The sequence below is a fragment of the Sapajus apella genome, unplaced genomic scaffold, assembly GCF_009761245.1.
Source record: "Sapajus apella isolate SASKATOON/1434 unplaced genomic scaffold, GSC_monkey_1.0 scaffold10, whole genome shotgun sequence".
Classification (NCBI taxonomy): domain Eukaryota; kingdom Metazoa; phylum Chordata; class Mammalia; order Primates; family Cebidae; genus Sapajus; species Sapajus apella.
Window position 1 is genome coordinate 42,208,888 of NW_022436950.1, and position 24,911 is coordinate 42,233,798.

At 40.9% G+C, this 24,911-nt stretch overlaps 1 protein-coding gene and 1 long non-coding RNA gene across 8 annotated transcripts in view; one reads left to right on the forward strand and one right to left on the reverse strand.

Annotated features, from left to right (window-relative positions):
• ANKRD44 (ankyrin repeat domain 44) overlaps positions 1-24,911 on the forward strand; it is a 335,610-nt gene that overhangs the window by 80,897 nt on the left and 229,802 nt on the right. The gene's annotated exons all lie outside the window — the stretch shown is intronic.
• Positions 581-12,108, reverse strand: LOC116551488. The gene is made up of 3 exons (XR_004268965.1): positions 12,096-12,108; positions 2,235-2,237; positions 581-672 (listed from the first exon to the last, which is right to left on the reverse strand). It is a non-coding gene; the product is annotated as an uncharacterized LOC116551488 (long non-coding RNA).

The window sequence follows — 24,911 nt, forward strand, 5'->3', positions numbered from 1 at the left end:
GTGTCAACCTTTCGAAAAATTCTTGGCAGTCTAACCTTGGAGTCATAAACCAAAACACAGACAGTGCATCCCTGAGAAAAGCTCGTGTTGGCTGCATTGCATACCTCTATTCCACCTTCCAAGATCATCATTCTTGTGATCTTTGCTTGTGAAATGCAAGTTCTGTTTATTTTAATCAGTATTTATTTCCTAGATGATCTGGGTGTGTTGTGGTTTTCAGCATGTTTGACAGTTTTATGATTAGCTCAGCAATCACTCTATATTATTCATTCCCAAGGTATGGATAAGCACAAGGGAGTTACTCTTTTCCAATTCCGTATTAATGTTAGACCTCTGTCAAGCAGCATCATAGGTAGGTTAAGCACATGGACCCTAGAGCCCTACTGCATGGTTCTTGCCCCAGTTCAGCATCTTACCTACTGCATGACTTTGGGGAAAGTTACTTAACCTTACTGTGCCTTGGCTTCAGGAACAAGAGTAGTACCTACTTCCTAGAGCAGTTGTGAAAACCAAAGAGGTTAATTTTGTATATGGACTTTAGAGAAGTGCCTGGTACAATATAAGTGCTTATAAATGTTTTCTGTCAGCATTACTAAATGACAGAAACTATGTTTTCATATATTTTAATTACATGATAATCAAAAGGAGAACTAGTTACCGTTATTTAATTCCCTTGCGCTTTTAAAAGACTTAATTAACTAGAGTTATTATAACTCCTTTTGGGAAAAATTTCTATTTTTACACGTACACAGATAGGAAAATGTATGAAAGCATACCAAAAGGTTAATAGCATCATCTCTGGGGGGTTTGATTATGAATGGTCTTAATTCATTTTTATTTTTTTCTTAATTGGATTTACAGATTAGTTGTAGAATTTTAACAGAGCAAGGAACTCAACTAATAGTTCTAGCACTTTCAGAGAATACTATTCATATTATATTTGCATGTGATTTGTGTGAAATTTCACATAAAGCATATTATGCCTTAACTTTTTGTGATTCTTTCCTCCTGTGTTTTCTTCAAGTGAAAGCGTCGGTAGCATCAGTGATACAAATTGTCATGTACAGACACAGAATTTAACTCTACATTTCATGTAACTGCTCTTTTTTTTTTTTTTTTTTTCTGGTGATGGAGTTTTGTTCTTGCTGCCCAGGCTGGAGTGCAGTGGTGCAATCTTGGCTCACTGCAACATTTGCCTCCCAGATTGAAGCGATTCTTTTGCCTCACCCTCCCCAGTATCTGGGATTACAGTAATGCGCCACCACGCCTAGATAATTTTGTATTTTTAGTAGAGACAGGGTTTCACCATGTTGGTCAGGCTGATCTTGAACTCCTTACCTCAGGTGATCCACCTGCCTCGGCTTCCCAAAGTGCTGGGATTACAGGTGTGAGCCATTACGCCAGGCCATAACTGCTCTTCAAATAACTTTGTTCCTTTGTTTCTTTCCTTTGCCTGTGGTGTCTGATAATTCTGCTAATCAGCTGGATCCTTGCCAGTCACCCTAATTTAGTTGTAGGACACAGAGCTAATACCAAGGGGACCAATTCCTGCTTCTACCTTGAAAAATACACTTAACATCTGCGGTCCCTAGAGATGAATGAATGATGTCCCTGTGACAGAAATGTGAGGGTGGTTAACTAGAACTCTCACAGTCTACTTGATCTTACTCAAAGTCTATAAAAGGAAATCTCTTGATGAGAAAGGGAAGAGTTTGAAAATGTGCCTTTAGTAATATTTTTGCCTCTATCAGAAGGGAGAGCTCATGACTCAGGTGGAGTAATGATGACCATCTCTTGAATGATTTCTATGTGCCACTGCTTTAAAAATCTGTTCCCAGCCGGGCATGGTGGCTCATGACTGTAATCCCAGCACTTTGGGAGGCCGAGGTGGGTGGATCATGAGGTCAAGAGATTGAGACTATCCTGGCCAACATGGTGAAACCCTGTCTCTACGAAAAAAAAATTAGCTGGGCATGGTGGCATGCACCTATAGTCCCAGCTACTTGGGAGGCTGAGGCAGGAGCATTGCTTGAACCTGGGAGGTGGAGGTTGCAGTGAGCTGAGCTCGTGCCATTGCACTCCAGCCTGGCGACAGAGCAAGACTCTGTCTCAAAAAAAAAAAAAAAAAAAAAATCTGTTTCCAACTGTTCACCACAACCCTATGAGGCAGGGGAAGTAATGACAGTAACAACTATGATGACAATAATAACCAGCAGCTAACATTTGCTGAGCACTTACTATATGCCAGCCACTAAGCTAGGCTGTCTATGTAATTATCTAATGTCAGCCATGTCAAATACCCAAGACATAGGTCCTACTGTAATTCCCATTGGACAGATGAGAAGGCTGAGTCTCAGAGAGGGAAACTGACACAGCTAAGATTTGACTCCGGGTCTGTCTGACTTACAGTTGGGTGTTAATCATGCTATTATATTACTCAATCATTCTATAATCAGCTCTTTTGTTTTGGAATTTAGTGCTGAATGTTTTAATTTATCTGATGATATAGATATCTTTTCATCTTCTTTGTTCTTTCTTAATCTGAAGCTTTATAAGTATGCTCTAATAGAAATTCTCTCTTTATTTGGTCTTTATAACCCAGCCTTTGGGGCAGTCAAGATAGGGATCACCTGAGCTTTACCTATGAGGAAAATGAAGCCCAGAGACATGGACTTTTCCCAGCACACACAGCCATGAGTGGCAGCAGCAGGGCTAGAACGGATGTCTTCAGATTCCTGGTCCATTGATCATTCAACTCTACCATTGTTCTGATGCTTCATTCTCACAAGTCAGCTGTCTTTTTCTTCTTGCCCTCCAAGGATTTGTTTTTAGTAAAACAAACACCATTTTGTGTTATTTTTTAGTAGTTTATTAGAATTGGGATGTGCACATAGGATGAGGCAGAATATGGAAAGGAGATGGCCCTCGACGAGCTTTCACACTTTCAGTCGTGTTTATCAGGAGGTGTTCACTAAACCCAGTGGTTCAATTGTGTTTATTTATTTCTGGAACCTGGGAATGCAATGGAACACTCAATACTTAGGAGGCTGACCTGCTTCCAGGTCCCTGCACTACTTCTGCAGTCCTTGGTCCAGCTCTTGCTGAAAGCAAAGCTTCAGACCACGTGTCAGCAAATGATTCCTTCCTCAAGAAGTTGCCCTGAAGCCATTTCTCTATATGAAGGCTTTTAGTTTATCACTATACTAGAAACTCAGTTTACCACCGAATGAAGTTTTTTAGAAGAGGCTGTTATTATTTCTTTTAAAGAGAGGTATCAGAGGACAGGGGTTGGTAGAAGCAATAAAGAAAGCCATTAATATAGATTGAGAATTAGGCTGCTGTTTTCTAGTGAGGATGGCAGGAGGGAGGTGTGTTCCAGCCCACAGGGTGACTTGGTTGTCCTGACCGCAGTGAACTGCTAGGGTAAAGGCAGCAGTCAAACTGGCTGCTAGATAGTCTCTGGGCGCTCCCAGGGAATTGGGTCCATATTGTGGTCCCTTTTTGGAATCAAATTTTGAGATGTAATCTCAGAAGGAGAAATAGAGTTATGAAAGAAGGAATGTAATAGAGAAGAAAGAATCTGAAGCTGTGGGTTCTAATCCCAGCGATGTGCTTTATTACCTATGTGAGTTCAGGAATGTCACTTAACAGCTCTGGGCCTCAGCTTCCTCATCTGTGGAATGAGGTGGTTGGACTGGATCAGTGGTACCTGACCCTCACTATACATCAGAATCACCAGGGAAACTTTTATTATTATTATTATTTTTGGAGACAGACTCTTGCTCTGTCGCCAGGCTGGAGTGCAGTGGGGTGATCTCAGCTCACTGCAACCTCCACCTCCCAGGTTCAAGTGACTCCCTTGCCTCAGCCTCCCAAATAGCTGGGACTACAGGTGCATGCCACCATTTCCGGCTAATGTTTTGTATTTTAGTAGAGACGGGGTTTCACCATGTTGGCCAGGATGGTCTCTATCTCCTGACCTTGTAAGTCACCCTCCTGGGCCTCCCAAAGTGCTGGGGTTACAGGCGTGAGCCACTGTGCCTGCCCAGGAAACTCTTAAGAAATACCGGTGACTGGGCCCTATCCAATTTAAATGAATGTAATTGGTGATTAATTGGCTCCAATTTAATTGGTGTGGGTACACCCTGGCATCATTATTCCCAAAGGCTGTCCAGGGGATTTGATTGTGCAGCCTGAGTTGGATCAACTTAGAGACATCCTCTAGTTTTATATCTAGAGTTGATCTCTAACCAAGGGATTTATAGATGACACAGCAGCTTGTAAATGGGTTTACTGTAATGAAGCACACTGATCATTTTTGTCTTGGAAGACAGAAAAGTTATTAAAGATTTATTGAAGCTATGCCATTGATTTGTAAGATAGTTCTCCAGGGAAAGCCATAAAAGGCTTTTTTCATGAGACTAAAGATTGGGAGAAAGATGCATAGAGAGTTTAATATAGTCAGAAAAGAGGAATTATTTGTTTTTAGATAATTGGAAGTGTTCTCTCTAAGAAGTTTATGCTAGGAGAATTTGTTCATAGGCCTAGAAGAGAATGTTTGGCTTGCAAACTATTTTTAAGGTAAACAGCAATTACTACTTCATATCACCTTTTAAGTCCAATGGGAAAAAGTTATATTTTGATGAATGCCAAATTACTAGGTCTGTTTCTAGGTTAAAATTCCAGTCCTTACAAAAGTAAGTTATTCTTTCTTGGGAATCAGATTTCCCCAAACCAGATTTATGTTTAAATGTAATGTAATGCAGATTGGCTGAGAGTGATGGCTCACATCTGTAATCCCAGCACTTCAGCAGGCTGAGGTGGGCGGATCACTTGAGGTCAGGAGTTCAAGACCAGCCTGGCCAACATGGCAAAACCTTTTCTCTACTAAAAATACAAAAATTAGCTGGGTGTAGTGGCAGTTACCTGCAATCTCAGCTACTCGGAAGGCTGATGCAGGAGAATCACTTGAACCCGGGAGGCAGAGGCAGTGAGCTGAGATCACACCACTGCACTCTAGCCTGGGTGACAGAGTGAAACTCAGTCTCAAAAAAAAAAAAAAAGTAATGCAGAAACATAAGATTAATTTAGTGTTTTTATTTACTTAGTTTCAAAGTATTAAACATACAGGAATTAGGCTAAATTATTTTATGGCTTATACTTGAATAGCAAAAGCAAATTGAGATGTGTGGCATAAAACCTGGTACCAAAGCTTTCCAAATAAGTCCTTTCTGTTCAAATCTTTGGTGTCTCAGATCCACAAAGGCAGTTGTCATTCACCCAGAAGTGGGTCATGGTAAATCCAAAGCCCAAGTCATCTCCCTCCTCTTCCCTTTTCTCCCTCCCCGCCACACACATTAAAAGCTTTGGTGATATAATCCTCTTTTGTATCAGAAGAATCTAGACAAGATTCTGAACTGTTGTGTTCTTCCTAACAGGAAGTCACCATCTGTATCCATGAGGAACTTCACATTTGTTTTGATTTTTAGAGCCCATGATCTATAACAATTCTATAATTTAACCAGGAAACGTGGATAGTAAATGATCTCATGCTGCATCAGGTGTAAGCAGATATAATTAGAAAAGAAGTGCTTTAGAAACAACCGATGCTTATCTTCATTACCAGCCCTTTACCCTTTTTCCTAGAAAAGGATAGAAAATTGAGTCATTTGTATTTTAAATCCTATGGGGCTTAAAACATAAATATATTGGGTATTAGCTATGCTGTACAGAAAACCACAACAAACCTAAAAGCATACTGAAGAAAACAAAAATGACCCTAAATTAATCACCTAGATAGTCATGTAAGCATTAGAAACTTAAATATCCAAAAAGAGGAAAAAAGACTATTCTCTAGATATCTACTTTTAATAGGAAAATAAACAAGGACAATCTTAGATTTTTCAAGAGCATCTCTGGAGACCGTCTCCTTCTACTCCTTATTCAGGCTTACCCATTGGGATACGCTCAGAAAAGCAGTATTTGGTCTTAATAATGATATGTCAAAGATTACATAAGTTTAAATGCTGTATCATTGAAATTATTGTATTTACAGGGAGGAAAAAGCCAATTGTGGATACAATTGATTAAAGCTGATTTCCCTGTTTCTGCTTCTTTCATTTCCATTTAATTTTTTTTTATCTCTGAGTATCAAACTAGGGTCATGATCTGAGCCATGGAGAGCTGCTTCCATCAGTGCCATGTGGTGGCAGTGCTTTTTGCACACTGCCTGAATGAAGCCCAGAGCTCGATTTGCCTTCCAGAATGCAGAATGTCCTCAGGGAACAGTTTAAGGGACCAAGATCCTTTCTCTAGATGTAACCAACCCCTCAGAAACCAACATTTCATAAATAGAGATGGAACTTTCTTTTTAAAAATGCATTCTATGACACACACGGACATGCATCTACTACTTTTGGGGGTTTGTTTATATCTTTGTGGAATTGTGTATTTATTATTCATATCCAGTAAATATCTTAAAAGTTGTTTGGTCTTGTAAAAACTTCTTCATAATGTAAGTAATAGGTGACAGCATACAACAAGTAGATATAGCCATCAAATTACAAACAATAAAACCTGAAACTGACAAATGTTCGAGAAGACATAGATAAATAGGATCTCTCACACACTGCTCCTGGAAGTGTAAATTGTTACAACTATTTGTAGCTATTTGAAAATAGGCTGAAGCTGTGTATACCCCACAATTCTTTTTTTTAAATTGTATTTTAGATTCTGGGGTACATATGCAGATCATGCAGGATTGTTGTATAGGTACACACATGGCAATGTGGTTTGCTGCCTCCATCCCCCTGTCACCTATATCTGGCATTTTTCTTATCCCTCTCCAACCTCCCCCATCCCCCGCTGTCCCTCCCTTTGTCCCCCCAAACAGACCCCAGTGTGTGATGCTCCCCTCCCTGTGTCCATGTGTTCTCATTGTTCATCACCTGCCTGTGAGTGAGAATATGCGGTGTTTGATTTTCTGTTCTTGTGTCAGTTTGCTGAGAATTACGATTTCCAGATTCATCCATATCCCTACAAAGGACACAGACTCATCATTTTTAATGGCTGCATAGTATTCCATGGTGTATAATTGCCACATTTTCCTTGTCCAATCTATTGTCGATGGGCATTTGGGTTGGTTCCAGGTCTTCGCTATTGTAAACATTGCCGCTATGAACATACGTGTGCATGGGTCTTTATAATAGAATGATTTATAATCCTTTGGGTATATACCCAGTAATGGGATTGCTGGGTCAAATGGAATTTCTATTTCTAGGTCCTTGAGGAAGCGCCACACTATCTTCCACAATGGTTGAACTAGTTTACACTCCCACTAACAGTGTAAAAGTGTTCCTGTTTCTCCACATCCTCTCCAGCATCTGTTGTCTCCAGATTTTTAAATGATTGCCATTCTAACTGGCGTGAAGTGTGATACCTCAATGTGTATACCCCACAATTCTATGTTGTGATTTCCCTTCTGGTTTTATCCCCTGGGAAAAAATTTGTGTCTGTGTAAAAGGGAACAAATGTGAGAATGCTCATCATAACATTGTTTGTCAAGAAAACAAACCTAACTGACATGGAGAAATAACTTGTGGTATTTTGCATGCAATGGAATACTATATAGGGGTGAAAATGATGGAATGCATTGTATCAACATGAATAAATCCCCCAAACATAATGTTGAATGGAAAAGGTGAGTTTCAGAAGGATATATATGCCCTCTGATTCCATTATGCAAACCTTTAAAAAGCTATATTATTTATGGCCATAAGCTCATCCAGTAAATATTTAAAAACCTACATGGGATTGCTAACTACTGATAACAGGATAGTGGTTTACTGTGAAGTGGAAGGGTAGGTAATGGGGCTAGGGCTTTGCTTGAATCTTTATGTTTCATTTCTTGATCTGAGCAGTAGGTATATGGGTGTCTGTAACGTTATTGTCTAAACTGTTTTGTATGTTTCAAGTATTTCATAGTTTAATAATAGAAAAGAAATCCGCCGGGTGTGGTGGCTCACCTGCCTGTAATCCCAGCACCTTGGGAGGACAAGGTGGACAGAATACTTGAGGTCAGGAGTTCGAGACCAGCCTGGCCAACATGGTGAAACCCTATCTCAACTAAAAATACAAAAAGTAGCTGGGCATGGTGGCATGTGCCTGTAATTCCAGCTACTCGGGAGGCTGAGGCCAGAGAATTGCTTGAACCCCGGAGGCAGAGGTTACAGTGAGCTGAGATCGCGCCACTGTACTCCAGCCTAGTAGACAAAGTAAGACTCTATCTCAAAAAAAAAAAAAAAAAAAAAAAAAAAGGAAAAAAGAAAAGAAATCAAATAACTTGAAACCCTGTTGTAGTTTTATCAAAATAACAGTAGTAAACAAAAAATCAGGACTAAGAGAAGGAAATCTGATGGAGGAACATGAAATGATCAGATTGCCTAAAGAAACCTGTTGAAAGCAAACTCAGACAGAATGAGCACAGCCTTAGATGGTGAGGATGATGTCCTTTTCCCAGACTTCTCCAGAACCCTTATTTTGTGACTGTCGTATCCACTGAAAGACCAAAGAGGAGAAAACTGAGGAGAGAGGATGTGTCTTTAGGCCAGAGGAAGGTCGCGATCTTCCAGAAGAATGAGGGCAGAGAATGGTTTTTAAAGCTACATGACCCACAGGTGATGGGAATTTGAAGTCTTAAGTAAAACTTCCATCCTCTTGAAAGTTTTTTATCCTTAAAGAGAATATTTAGTTCCCATTACACAGTATTCTTTGTAGTTTTGTCTCCTACCTTTGTGTTTTCAGCTATGGCTGAAGAAGTTTAGGAGCCTCCTTCCCTACCCTCTTCCTCCTCCTCTTGTGTCTGCTACACAGCACCGGTAGGTACCATGGGGGAAAAAGAAAAATGAAAGTACAAAGCAGATCCTAGTGGGCAACTCCAGGACACAGGGCAGTTAGTCTCACATTATCTGCCTTAGGTCACCAGTCTCTTGGTCGAACCTTTATTTATTTCTCCTTTTCCGCTAGGTGCTGTCCTTAGCTATAGCAGAATCATAGAAGAGAGGATTTGAGTCATTGAAGCATTTTACTATTAGGATTTTGGTATAGGATGAGATCTTAGCCACAGAGTGCAGTAGTACATTTTACAGATGGCAAAAGTGAGATTCTGATGTATAAAGCAGCCTGCCTCAAGACGTGGTAGAGCCCAGAGCCCGGCCTTCCCACCCTCCACACCGGGTGCTTCTGTGACACCGGATCGCCTCTCTGACCTGTTGTGCTTTCTAGTCCTCACCTTTGGCCTTCCAAAGTGCTGGGATTATAGGCATGAACCACTGTGTCCAGCCTCTAGCAGCTATTTTTATAATAATTCAAATAATGTTAACTTAGGAGAATATATTCTCCAAGTTGTTTTTGTAAAAATGACTTTGACATTATATAACATAATCTTAAAAACCCACCAGGATAGCAAATTATCAGTTCTAGGCCTACCTGTGAGTCAACATAAAGTAGACTCCTGAATGCCCCTTTAATAAAGGCTGTTAAACGTGTTAGAGGTTTTAATGCTGAGTTATACTAATAGGTAAAAGTTTAAGGGAAAGTCCTTCTGAGACTGATCGCTGTGGGCAAACTAAATGCTTTAGCTGAGAGTATGCTTATAACCCGTTTTTTTCCAGAAATGTAATCAGCCCAACATAGGAATTAATTGAAGCATTCATTGTCCAGTTGTGCAACCTCCTCACCAAGGTAAAGGGTATTTGTGATTGAGTCTGGCTACCAAGCAAATGATCAATGTCTACCTATGACAACTCTGTTGCATTTCCTTCTTTAGATTATATTTCTTGTCTTGAAATACACAATGACAATACTTTGATAATTGGAGAAAAAGGCAGAGAAGTAAGAAAAACCTTCCCATCATATGGCAAACCCATTTTCTAGGCTAACAACTATGATACCAAGAACATCATAGTGGCTAGTCTAACTCCTTATTGGATCATAACACTGTAGAATTTATAATAAAATATTTAGCCATATTAATAACAGAAATTTCTTTCCTGGAGAAAATTGGATATAATGTTATTCAAATTTAAATATATGGTAAAGAAGAAATAAAAGCTGTGAGGGAATTAAGGCCTGCCATAAAGAAAAGATTAGAACATGACTGTTGTCTTTGTTTCTACATTTTAAAATATTTTACACTTTCATTCTTATATAAGCTTTCTAGATTACTTTCAAAGTAACTTATATTGTGTAGAGTTTTTGCTGACATGAATAAAGTGATCTTGAATATTCTTCAGTTACACTTTTAATAAATTATTTTTATATATAAGGTTACTATGAAGAACAGCCTTCTACAGCTTGTTAAAATAGAGGTAACTTTTTGTTCTAAGGCATTCACTCTCTTGTTACTTCCTTTGTATTCTCTAAGGCCTCTCCCTGCCTTTGGAGATTTGCCTGTTTGGCACAGTTCTGATTTTCTCTGTAGAATGTCATTTTCCCTTGGGAGGTGAGATTTGAGCTTCCTTTGCATATTGGTGCTTTCTCCTATTACAAATATAAAAATAAAAAAAATTTCTCAGTGATTTACACTACATGATCCATTTGATGAATTATTTTTCCTGCTCTTTGCAGACCATGATTATCCTCAGGATTCTTTCGTTGGGGTCTCGTTTACTTTCACAATGTCAGAAAATTTTGCTTTATTTATCATTTTTAAAACAGTTCTCAAATCCCTTCTGAATTTCTTACATTTATGAATGTATACGATGCATTTATTAGTCAGGATTATTTTTTGGACGCGAGTAACAGAAACCCCACTCAAACTAGCTTAAGCAAAAGTGACTTTATGTTCTGGAAGTGGGCGGTAGTGATACCATACAACAATGTTAATGTGCCCAATGCCCCAGAACTAGCCACTTGAAAATGGCTTTAAAAAAGTAACTTTAGCCGTGCGTGGTGGCTCATGCCTGTAATCACACCCAGCACTTTGGGAGGCTGAGGCAGGTGGATCACCTGAGGTCAGGAATTCAAGACCATCCTGGCCAACATGGAGAAACCCCGTATCTACTATTTATACAAAAATTAGCTGGGTATGGCGGGCACCTGTAATCCCAGCTACTTGGGAGGCTGAGGCAGGAGAATTGCGTGAACCTGGGAGGTGGAGATTGCAGTGAACCGAGATTGCACCATTGCACTCCAGGCTGGGTGACAGAGCAAGACTCCGTCTCAAAAAAAAAAAAAAAGACTTCACTCCCTTCCATATCAGGAAGTCTAAAGTGATGTGAGGTAATTGTGTTTTTTTCCTCTATCCCTTGGACATTTAATATTTAATTTCTCAGCATCCCTTTCTTAAGCTCCAAAAGTACAGGTTTTCATTAGTCCATGGCAGAAATATGTGGTTGGCTTTATGGAGAAGGTGACCCTTCAACTGTGGTTATTGGTTTGGGAACAATTAAAAGAAGAGTTTGAGCCAAGAAGTGAAGTTGGGAAAGCCCAGGTAAATGGTTCTCTTTGGCTGTAGAATGCCATGTTCAATGGCTGAAGGGGAGTGGTACAGCTAAGCTCCAAAAAGGTAGCAGGGAATAGCAGGAAGTCCCACTGGTATTTCAGACATCCCTGAAGAATGGAGGGAGGGTAGGTGAGGGTCAGTAGTTGGTGCCTTAAAGAAGGCAGTTGGGCCAGGTGTTGTGGCTCATGCCTGTAATCCCAGCACTTTGGGAGGCCAAGGTGGGTGAATCACGAGGTAAGGAGTTCAAGACCAGCCTGGCCAAGATGGTGAAACCCTGTCTCTACTAAAAACACAACAGTTAGCCAGGTGTGGTGGCAGGTGCCTGTAATCTTAGCTACTTTGGAGGCTGAGGCAGAGAATTGCTTGAACCCCGGAGGCAGAGGTTACAGTAAGCTGAGATCATGCCACTGCACTCCAGTCTGGGCAACAAAGTGAGACTTTGTCTGAAAAAAAAAAAAAAAAAAAAAAAAAAAGGCAGAGACACCTGCTTCTGGGAATTTGTAAGGGGAAAAATGTTGGAGAAGAATAATCTCGGTAAACATCTTTCATTCCTTCTATTGGAATGTCTTTTTTATCCTTTTGGGTACAGGACAGTCTTCCATCTCTTTGCCATTTTGCAAGAAAGACCTCTTCTGAAATATCCCAGGCAAATGAGAATCCGTCTATTTTGGTGCCCTGAGCTTGATCATTATTCTTTCCTTTTATTTTATTCTAGTGTTTTCATTGTGATTTTCATTAGTTAAAAACTCTTATGTAAATATTCGCACTATTGCCCGTCTTACTCCATCCATCAATAGGAAGCAGAGGGAACAAATGTTTCAGTCCAGAAGTGAAGGGCTTTGTGGCTGAGTGTTCTTTCTTTGGGGGCCAATTACTCCAATGTTTTTGGAAACTCTGTGGGAGTTGTGTATTCTGAGCTGAACCATAGACTTTTTAGATCTGGAAAGAACCTAAAAAAATACATACTGTCCAACCCATTCATTTAACAGATGAGAAAACCTGAATCCCACAGTTGTTAAATAAGCCTCTCATACTTTTATTACCTGAAAGGATAAAAATCTCAAGGGTGCCCCTCGAGAAAGAGCAGATGAGTGACTCAGAACTATTATAGCTCTGCAAAAAAGGGGGAAAATCACCTCTTCTGGACTTGTTACCCAGACATTTTCCTGTTGTTTAATTTGTCAGCTGTTTTATACAACAATTTCAAGTGTTTTTCAGATACCCAATTGAGTGTGCTATTTTTGCTGCCTCTCTGCAGGCGAGTCTGCTATGTCATTCGTGCAAATACTACTCTTTCTCTAGTTCAATCACTTGAATTTTGGTGGGCTATGAGGACTCCAGCATTTTCTATATTAAAGAAGTTGTATATGTTCCCCCATCAAAATCCATTTTGGGAGCTGTCCACCCTTAGTGAAAATCCAAATCACTGGATTGCTTTTGAGCCTTAAAAAGTGGCTCTATTTTGAATGACATCCTCGCAGTATTTACATGAGATCTGACACTCTGGATATTTCTTTGCATATTTATTAGTTTTGACTGATTGAAAAACACAACACATTAGTCAGTAAACAGGAGATAATTGTGATTATTTAGATAACCTAGTAATGTGAGAGATCCTTGGACCATGAAAAAAAAAGTGGAAAGTAAATGAAATTATCTGTTTTCATCAGCAAAACCAGACTCATTTGGCAAACAGTGATAACAAAATAGTCAAACCTTTTTCATCTTCAGGCTCCTCTTATAGTGCTGGTGATTTTGTCTGGGAGCTTTTACAGATCAGCTAGCTCTGCCTTTTTATTTTTGATGGTCACTGAGTCCTTTCTTTTCCCCAAAGGAGTGATTTTGTGTGTGTTTTTGTTTGTGGGGAGAGAGTGTGTGTGTGTGTGTTTAACCAATATTCTCGCTGACAAAGCCAGACTCTGCTTTCTGGCTGCCTCAGATTTTATGGCATAAAGTAGTCCTTCCTGGACGTTGATGCTTGTGAGGTTGGAAATGTTTTTCTGCTGGAAAAAAGCCAGAAAAGGTAGTTATGTATGGGCTGATGTTAGTGCAAAATGGTGAGCCTACTGTCTTCCAGTTATAGAAGGGTAAGTGAGAGATGAGGACGTGCACCTTGAACTCAGTATCTTGGAGATTGGCCACCCTTGCTCTCCTCCACAATCCAAATCAATTTCTGAAAAAGCCCTCTGGTCAGCCTGGGTAATGCACCCAGTCCTGGTGATGAGAACAGCTGAGGGAAAGGTCTTGATGAACAGTTTCATCTGGATCACAAGGATTTAGGAAGGACAGCTCCTAAAATGGAGGGAGGTAGGACAGACTAAGAAGTCACAGATTTTCCCTGCAATGACATTGATCCTTTGGTGTGTATTAATTAGTTCACAGAAGAAATGCCAAAGAAATTTGTGGATTACTGGATAGCATGAACTGTGGAGGAAATATTGCTGCTCTCCCTAAGTGAGAGACCTTTAGAGTGAAATGACTCATTTCCTCTGTTGAATGGAAGCACCATTCTTATATATTACTTTCACATTAGGACATTAATTTTTGAAAACTATACCAGACAGACTGTATTTTGAATGTTGACTTTGTACTCAGTATCTTCACATGAGTTACTTTTTTTGATCCTCACAGCCTCCAGAAGAGGTAGGTGATGTCTTCTTGGTTTTACTGAGACAGACATCCAGGGCGTGCCAGCAAGGGGCAGAACAAATCCTTGAATCCCGGTTGGTTTGACTTTAAATTTTGTGTTCCTTCCTCTATATCACAGCTTCTTGGGAGAGAACTGCCAGATGCTGCTGTTAATCAAGGTTGTGAAGTTGAATACAAATTGAGAAGGAAAGGAGAAAACTGCATCATAAATTTTGAAACAAAAGTGTAAAGCTTTTAAAGACCTTCAATATGTCACTGCTCTTAGGCTAAGTTTGTTGCCACATAATTAGGCCAAAAGTCCTAATTGCAGGTTGATTTTTAAACCTACATGTCCCTGTGCAGCAGGATTTATGCTGAGACATTTACTTTAATTAAATGGCTACTTAGTGAAAGGGCTTAAATATATATCATTTAAAGTGCCAGATAGTTTTTTTTCAGATACCCAGTCAACCAAGAACACATTTCATCCTCATTAACAATACATTGTATTCAACTAGAAATATTTGATTTGATTTTATTTAATTGAAGCCATGTGAGGTCATCAAAAATTATTTGAGGAGATTTTCTCTAATCTGTGGTTTCAGGGATGAGTAAATTGGAAACACATGGATTTACTACCTCATACTCTTCCACTTCAAATGTTAGACTGAGGCATTGGTACCATCTAACCCCCTGCACTGAGAGAACCTCATGCTGCCAAAATCCGTGGTTTCTGAAGCCTAGCCAATGACATGCAAAATAGCCTTTCCTCTGTCAAAAGCAAGAAAAAGCTTTAGTTGAAAAATTGGGTTAATATTGTTCAGTAAACACAATGAATTAAAACTAGCTCAGTTTAGCTTAGATTTTATACATCATCCCAACATAGAAGATTCTGGTGAAAAATGAAGCATATACTTACTTTAAAAATACAGCTGTCCTGGCTGGGCGCAGTGGCTCACTCCTGTAATCCCAGCCCTGTGGGAGGCTGAGGTGGGAGGATCATGTGAGGCCAGGAGTTTGAGACCAGCTTAGTCAACATCGCAAAACCCTGTCTTTACTAAAAACAAACATTAGATGGGCATGCTGATGCAGCTGTAATTCCAGCTACTCGGGAGGCTGAGTAATGAGAATCACTTGAACCCTGGAGGCAGAGGTTGTAGTGAGTAGAAATCACGCCACTGCATTCCAGACTAGGTGACAGAGAGAGACTCTGTCTCAAAAAAAAAAAAAAAAAAACCAAACCAAACCAACAACAAAAAACCCAGCTGTTTTTCTAGTCCCAGAATTCCAGTTTGGCCTCCTTGGAGCATCTATTTGGGAACAGGCATATATAAACTTCCAATCCAAGACTCTGCTTCTGTTGTTGCTGCTGGGATCGTTGGGCTTCTGTGTTCTAACGACTCTTCTAAAATTCCATTAAAAATGCAATTTCATTTAGACGTATGTTTTCACATTTAGTTTTTACAGCATTTCTTTTCTCTCTCGACTCTATCAGTGATAGATATTAACTGTAAGATGTGGTATATACGGAAGAGCAAAAGAAAACAGGAAAACAAAACTTGTAATCTAATCACTAAGAGATAAATACTACTGACTTGGTCTTTTTGCTCTTATTCTTCCTCCTTATGTACATACATATTTACCTAAAATACAGACTTGCTATCTCATTGTATGTGTTACTTAATGCAACAAAATTCTTTTTTTTTTTTTTTTTTGAGACAGAGTTTCGCTCTTGTTACCCAGGCTGGAGTGCAATGGCGCGATCTCGGCTCACCGCAACCTCCGCCTCCTGGGTTCAGGCAATTCTCCTGCCTCAGCCTCCTGAGTAGCTGGGATTACAGGCACGTGCCACCATGCCCAGCTGATTTTTTGTATTTTTAGTAGAGACGGGGTTTCACCATGTTGACCAGGATGGTCTCGATCTCTTGACCTCGTGATCCGCCCGCCTCGGCCTCCCAAAGTGCTGGGATTACAGGCTTGAGCCACCGCGCCCGGCAACAAAATTCTTTTTGCATGTTTGCCAGGAGCCAGGCACTATGCTTTGCCTTAGATATAGCTTTGTTTACTGTTTTTTAAAATTGTCACTTAATGTTATATAACAAATATTTCTCCAAGTCTTTAAAAATTATTTGAAATGACATTTTTAATAGCTGCATAATATCCCATCATTTTGATGTGCCATATTTTATCCCTGAGATTGGACAGTTGAGAAGCTTTTGCTTTTTCTGTAATAATCAACACTCCAATAAACACCCTGAACATAAATCTTTGTGCTCATCTCTGATCATTTCCGTATGGTAATTTTCCACAAGAATTATGGGGATACATAATATGAAAATAGCCCTAGCTCAGTGCTCTAGCTATGCTGTAGGGTGCTTTTCAGCTGCTACCTTCGTCTTATTCTTTCTTTGTCTTTAAAATGACTTGATTGCCTTAAAATGATTCTAAAATTCACATAGCGTTAGAGAAACCTAAAGTATACTTTAGAAAAGAGTCTATATTCCCAAAGATACTTATACTGTCTCAAAGGTGCTATAGTTTCCCAAATACACATACACATATAATATCTTAAAGTTGTTGTATGTGCCTTTTTAAAAAGAGAAAGAGTTCTAAGCTTGTTTACTTAAAAGGTCTCATAAATCAGATCATTAAAAGTGTGAGAATTGCCTTGTTTATGTAAACATGCAGTTGGTTTAAACTGGCTGTATAAATTGGTCAGACTGTGTGAACCAGTCTTCAAGAGCTTAGCAGTGTACAGTCCAATTCCATTATTTGCTCAATAATAGTTTTCTGCTTAGGCTCAGTGTATGAGGCTGATAATTGTGGCATGATAAGACTGCACAGTGCTCAAGTGTATAATAAGCAATGCTTAGCTGGAAGAGAGAAAATATCAGTGCTCTGCTAATGAGACGTTCTTTATATCATCTAATGAGTTGGTTTTATTTTAGGTAAGGCTAAATGTGTTTAATGTGTTTAATAGACATCTTGAAATAACATGTGCTGAAATCAATTAGAAAAAAAAATCAAAAAAATTCCAAGTGGGCTCTCTGGAGTAATCACCTCACAGATATTGTTTTGGTTCATCTTAGGAAAACCAGAAAACTGGTTGGAAGATGATACACTGAAACCTGATCCATGCCAAAAATAACATTGTCTATATTATACAGACTTACTTTATAGATTACTTGTATAACAAGATGCATAATGCTCTCCTTTGGGAGCCTCTTCCTTCAGTCTAACCTTATTTGGGTGATACACCAGGCTGTGTTAGAGGGGTCACAGCTCACTGGGTGGCTAGATTTTTAAGCCCCTATATATGTGAGGCAGAAATCTTGTAGAGTCAAAATTCCTCTTGGAAATTCCTTAGGAAAGTGCCACTGTGGAGGCCTGTACACTATCCCTTGTGGAGGCCAATACAGCTACTTTGGCCTGCAGAGTTTGTGCTGCATTGCTGTTTCTTTGAGCACCAAATAAGAAGTTGGCTTGCATTTAGGGGCCAACTTGTATGAAAAATATGTTTCTTTAAACACTAGAATCCCACTCTGCTCTGTGAGACGTTCACACTGTGAAAAGCCTTCTGGAATGAGATGCAGAAGAAGCTGTGGGGTCGTGTTTCCTTTTTTCTCTCTCACTGTGGGCATGTGATCATTGAGTTCCTGATTGAAGGGTGTGTTTGTGTGTGTGTGTGTGTCCACCTCCCTTCCTTGTGGGTGTTAATTGAATTCTTTGTAGCAGAAACATGTCTGACATGATACCACTGCAGTTGCTGTGACGCAGAATTTTTACTCATGTATAAGTTCTTCTGTGAGACCCTGCCATAACCTTTTTGGATAACACTCTCTGTAAATGTAACCTGGAAGAGGCAGGGTGAACAAATGTGTTATTTTGAATGAATGTGAATGAGTCATGAGCAGAGACTTGTTGAGAGCCTACCATGTGCTAGGAGTTAGGAATGTAGTGGCGACCACAGTGACTGAATCCCTGCCCTTCTGGAACTTACTGTCTTGATAGATCCCTGAGAATCTGCCTTTGTCTAGGTAACAATGGACTGACTAGATAACCATTAAATATATAGGGGCTCAAATATTTAGTGCAGAAACATGTTGGGTTCTTGAATAGGGACCGTGTGATACAAGTGGTTTCTTTGAAAATGATCTAAGCTCACATACCTACTGGCTCATAAAAGCCAGTTTCAAAGGCCAGATGACTTTCTTCATGTTTGGCGCCAGTGTGTTCCACGGGATCCCTATCTGCCTGGTTGCAGACTCTTGGCTCTAGTACTGCCTGATCTCTGGCACACTCTGATTCACCAGAAGTCCCTCCTCATTCCAAGTCCTCAGATTCAGAAATTGCAGCTCTGCAATATCTCCTGTCCTTCCCCCAAAGTGGTGGGGTGGGGTGTGTGTGTGTGTGTGTGTGTGTGTGTGTGTGTGAGAGAGAGAGAGAGAGAGAGAGAGGTGGGGGGGCAGGCTCAATGAAGGGAATTCCCATGTATGAGAGCTTACTTTTGATTACTAGTCCTTATCACCAGAGTGTTTTTGGTCACAAACCTGAAGAGGGCAAAGTGAATGGAGTCCCAAGATGTTGTGTTCCTTTGGCTCTGTTGGTCTGGATCTGTCCACCACCTTTCTTAGGGCTTCTCTGTGCTGTGTCGTCTCCCACTTGCTGTCCCCCACTATTCCTCTTCTCTGAGTTATGGTTTATAACCTGCTGCATCTCATAGTGAACACCTGGAACCTCCAGGTTGGGAAAAGAAGGAGTATCTCATGGTGCGTGGGCAGCAGGACAATGTGGCCCTGACTTGGCCCAGGATTCTTGTACCCTTCGAGGTGGTGCACCTGAGAAATGCCAGGGTCTGCATCACTCATGGGATTAGCGTGATTTCACAGATAGTTAATTTTTTTAAGTTAGTCTTCTAAAGACATTATTTTCCATTGAAACGAACATGGATGTCTTAAGGCAGTGCTAGACTGCAAAATTCATGTGAATGTTAAGTTAAAGTTATTTTTCAGGCAGGCATGCAGGGAAAGAAGTTCACTCCTGTCTTCTGTTACAGGTACCGCCTTCTGTTACATGTACTTTGGTGGAAGAGGTTAAAGGCCTAGTTGATCCAGGCTCCTTGGCTAAGTTATTGGAATCTTCTGGAGAATGGGGATAGTTGGAGGATTCACTGGGATATACCGAAAACACTGAGTGTGTGTTAGTTGCCCCCTCTTCCTGCTCCCCATTTCTCCACATCGTCCCTGGGTTGTTGCTCACCCTGGAGGTCTCCTGCTCCCTGTGTCACTGCTTCTGTGACAGGAACTACGGCTGCCCAGGCCACGTGTGCTGGTGATATTCCTCCTGGGTGTCCTAGGACCTGCCCAAAAGACAGACCCTGTAATCTCCCAGAATATTGAGGGTGCAGGACCAAGGAGTCCTTGGAGAGCAGCTACAGCCTGGGTCATGGCATGGGAGTGAGTGGGATATGCTTAGAGAAGGGGCAAGGGGTCCTCCTGGCCCACTGCCCTCTCTTGGCATGCGGGTGCACAGTGGAGTCCACACTCTGTGAGGGAGTGTATGATCCCCAGGTAAACCCCACTGATGGAGCAGGAGAGGACTAGCTTCTAGGCACCCCCTCTCTTATACCACCAAACAGAGCACATCTGCCCTGGATGCCTCTGCCCCATCAAAAGTGACAGGAGGCCATTTGCCCCTCCAGCTTCTCATTCACTGTGCCCAATTTCTGTTTCTGACCTCCTTTGAAGCTGCCTCTCTCCCCAAGGGAGGAATGATATTTGAGCCAAAGGACGCTGACACATGCAATTCCAGTCCACAACCCTCGGCCCCCTAATCTCTCCAAGGCGAGATGTTCCAACAGGTGGGAGTGATCCTTCTCTCTTAAGGCCTGCCTTGCAAGAGGACAATTTGCTTTCTTCCCAATCTCTGGATGAAGGTGGTAGAGTCAGACAGGCATTGGCCTTAAGGAACGTTTATTTCTGAGTGTACCAAGTGTGTCTTTGATGCTTTCCCAGAGGAGCCAGCTCAGTGTAATGGGAATAGAACAAGCTTTGGAGTCAGAGAAATCTTGGTCTGGATGGAGCATCACTAGCTTTGTAACATCAGTCAGGTTACTTACATTACTGAGTCTTGGTTTTCTCATCTGTAAATGGAAGATGTTAATTGTAACTCACTGTTGGGGTGAGGAGGAAGCAATATAATGTATGAAAGGTGCTTGGCATACAGTAGTAGCTCAATAAGTGCTCCTCAATACATCTCCAAGCCCAGCATTGGATTCAGGACAGTCCTTCTTGGAAGGCCTCAACACATTTGTTTTCTTTCTTTGTCTCCCTTCGGAACACCCAACTTCTTCTTGCTGCTGCTCTTTTTTTAGGAGTTGAGAAAAAAACAACCTAAGTAAACATTCTCCACTACGGTGTGACTGAAAAATAGTCTCTTCACTCACTCAGAGGTGATTTCAACAGGGAAACTTTAACTCAAAGGAATTTCTGTACATAAGAGACGTCTCTTAGGTAGTAGGAGTGGATTCCTGTGGTCTCTGAGTGGTTCCTGGCTTTGTCCATATTCCCCTAAGTGAGGCCTCCAAGTATGGGGTCCCCAGCAGTCCTCAACTTCTCGCTGCAGTCATGTCTTCACTCCCCGTTAGCTAAACCCTCATCCTGATTCTCTGTTCCCCTGACTCACAAGATAATCTTGTGCTATGCGCTGAGACAGCATGCTTATCTGTCCATCTTAGAGAACTTAGAAGCAATGTGTTTTAGCTTTTCATGACAATTTTCCATATACTATTCTAGTTCTTAGAGGAAAGTGAAGTAATTAAATGAAAAACCAATCAACCAACATTCAATTCTTGTTGAAATTAAAAGTTAACTGATGATATAACTGGTGGATCATTCAGATTTCTCCCAAACTAGAATGATAAATGGGCCAGCTGTTATTGATTGGTAATGATTTCTTGGAGTAATTGAGTGCTGAGAGTCTGAGGTTGCGCCTATTGAAGATGGTGAAGAGTATCATGCTTGATTAGTGATGTCTGCTAGAGGCGTAGGAAAGGAAGTGGCAGCCTCAACTACATATTTGTCAGGACTTTCTCCAGCTCCCATCCCATCATTTCTCTGTTCGTTTGCTCTCCCACTTGAGAGCAGTTGGGGAATTGAAAGTGTTTTCAAAACAGGTTTACTCTGGTAAATGATTTAGCAGGGCCGAAGCAGGATGCCAACTAAAACTTGTTTTCCATGGTTATCTATAGATTTTATATTTATCCTATTCTTGGTGTTCTCATAATTAAGAGTTGCTGTGAAGTCATAGTTTTTTATCTCATGGCCCATAAACAGCATCAGGATGTCGTCCATTTGAAGAAACTACTTGGAACATCTTGCCTTTTCATCTCTGAAGAGCCATAAGCGTGTGAACTGTAGGCAAGGAAATGAATTGCATTCATGAATCACTTGAGCAGCACAAAGCAAAGCATAGAGCTGCCTCTAATAGTCTTGCCTGTTATATCCCCTTTGTCTTTATTCTAAATGCCTATTTTCGAGATAGCCTAATGGATGAATCACACTATGTTCTAAGAGAGGCAGACAAACAGCCTAGAGAAAATGGGGCACTTACATGGGATTTCAGTTATTCTTCTCCAAGGTTACCATTAGAACCCATGCGAAAGCAATAAAGAGAAAGCTTTTCTTGAAAAATAAGATACCTGTCGTGTGGCATGGCTTACCTCTCTTACTGGGAACTGAACCTGTCTGGATATTGGAAGTTGAAGGGCTAATTGTTCTTTCTAGAAGTTTTGCTTATCTCACATTCTTCCCTTAAGGTGGGAGGAGAGGTGAGTGGATCATCAGATAAGTCCTTCTGAGAACTAAGGAGAAGCTACCAGCCCTGCCTCTGGCCTCCACTTTGTTCTTACACTGTTGGGGCGTGGGGGGGGTTGTCACATGATAACAAGCACTCTCCGCTAGGGCACTTATGGGCAGGCTGAGGTCACACTTTGGTTTTGAGAGTGTTCTGTGGAGTTACTTAGAAGATGTCTAAAATACTTAATAAATCTCAGACCTCTCTTGGAGTATCTACAGTAACATATTTAGAAAGTTTGAGGAAAGTGATTTTTTTAAAGTTCATCAATACTATCTAACACTACGGGAAAACCAACAGCCCAATAATAGCAACAAGAGTCCTTGTCACCACTTGGCATTGCCTCTTCTTTCCTGGCTGTACAATTTATAGAAGGGGGAGGAAGACTTTAGAATTTTAGTTTTAGGAATCCAATACAGTTTTTAAAAGCTGGTTGTGTTGGAAGCTGGCTTGTAAGTACTCGTATGTGTCTTCCTCATTTCTGTTTTTGAGTTGCGAAATGTTAAGGTTGGGATTATTCAACCCATATGGGGCATGATTTCCTTCTTTCTATAACATTTTTGGGCAAGCAGATTTTGACTCTGTGCTGCCAATCTGGGATGTGTGCTCCCTTTTCCTGGTGGACTGGGGAAAGGTCTATCACAAACTCATGAAAGAGCACCATGGCAAAGAAAGAAACGAGAAGAGGGTCTTTCAGATCAGTGGTGAGCTGGCATTGTTAAGAGTAGTGTTTTGGGCTGGGCACGGTGGCTCATGCCTGTAATTCTAGTACTTTGGGAGACTGAGGGAGGCGGATCACCTGAGGTCAGGAGTTCAAGACCAGTCTGGCCAACATGGTGAAACCCTGTCTCTACTAAAATATACAAAAATTAGCTGGGCGTGGTGGTGAGCACCTGTAATCCCAGCTACTTGGGAGACTGAGGCAGGAGAATCACTTGAACCAGGGAAGCAGAGGTTGCAGTGATCCGAAATTGGGCCACTGGACTCCAGCCTGGGTGACAAGAGTGAAACTCTGTCTGGGGGGGAAAAAAAAAAAAAAAAAAAAAAAAAAAAGCAGTGTTTCAAGTGAAAAACAGAAAGGGAAGGGAACATGTTCGTTTCCTAATATATGTTTTTCTTTGCTGGTCTTTGAGATGCCAGAATGCTAAAAAATCAGAGGGGTCATCTGAGAGTTCACAAAAAATAAAAATCACCTCTAAAAGAGAAGCAGCTTAATGTGCCATCCACAGGCACAGCTGTTTAATCGAGGGTGATTATTACACTGGGATGGACTGAAAGAATTTAAAGAATGTTGTCGCTGTGATTTAAACAACGAGGACTCTGCTAAGAATGTCCTCGCCTCATTGGTGAACTGGGTCTGTGACCTGATTGAAGTTATTGAAGAAATTGATAGCACAGTTTTCAGACACCTGCCCCCTTCCTTCCATGTCATGATTTTCCAGTTGCTTGTTCTGTGGCCAGCTTTGGGGTAGATCCAAACTTGCTTCCCTGGCACCTAGCAACAATCTCAAATGCCACAAGAAGAGTTTTTATTTAATTTAGTGCAAGGCCACATTTAGTAAGTTTTTGATAATGTTTCTAATTTATTAGCTTAAAATCTTATCCCCATTTTTAAATCAATCATTTCTCTTCAAAGAATGATCAATTAAAATGTAGGTAAATTTTTCTTACTTTCCTTGAATGAAATACACTGAGAGCAGATAGTCTGATTGACACTGTCACACATGAACATCAGGGGTGTAATTCTGAAGTGTACTGGCCTTTTGATAACTCTTTAGATTTATCTTTTGTGACTCCTATGCTTTATGATTCTTTGAGAATTGATGATGGAGGAGCCAGCCCTGTACCTCCTTTCCTTGCTATGTTATTATTGATAACATAATCAACCAATATGCTTTTTGTTTGTTTGTTCGTTTGTTTTAAGACTGAGGAATCTTGCTCTGTCGCTCATGCTGGAATGCAATGGTGGGATCTTGGCTCACTGCAGTCTCTGCCTCCAGGGTTCAAGCAATTCTCCTGCCTCAGCCTCCTGAGTAGCTGGCATTACAGGTGTGCACCACCATGCCCAGCTAATTTTTGTATTTTTAATAGAGATGATGTTTCACTATATTGGTCAGGCTGGTCTTAAACTCCTGATCTCAGGTGATCTGCCCACCTCTGCCTCCCAAAGTGCTGGGATTACAGGCATGAGCCACCACACCTGGCTTTATTTAATACTTTTGAAAATACTTCCGTAAACATCTTTTGCCTAGCAGAGGGCTGACAATGTGAGTTTCATGGCAGCAGGGACTATGTTTGCTTTTACCCATGCTTTTATGTCCAGCCTAGGCAGAATGGCCAGCACATAACAAAAGCTCTGTAATATTATTTACTGAAAGAATGAGTGATTGAATGAAAAAACGTAATCTCTATGCTACACAGCTTCTATCTTGCCACCACTTTTGTGTGGCTTGTCATCCCCTCTTAGCTGAATGACTGCCATAGCCTCCCATGTGTACCCTCTGCCAATCCATTCTCCACTCTGCAGCCTCTCTGATCGACTAAATGTGAATCTGCATATGTCGTCCCCTTCCGTTCAGTCTTAACTTGCTTCCTGTTTCTCTGAGGTTAGTAACAAAGTCTTAGTGTGACCAGCCCCGTTTTACAGTTTCACTCCTTGCATCCCACACTCCAACCTCTGAACTGCTCATATTTCCCCACACGTGGTAGGCTTAGGCTCCCTCTGATCTTTGGGTCTCTGTAGATGTAGCACCTTCACCCTAGAGTCTCTTTTTCCCAGCTTAGCTGTCATCTCCTCTCTGAAGACTTCCCTGATGGTACCAGGTTGGATTGGGTGTCCCTCCCATATGACCCTGTTGCCCCCACCATGATATCAGTGTTTACTTTTCTTCTTCCTCTCTAGATTTCCAAAGCTTCTTGAGCCTGG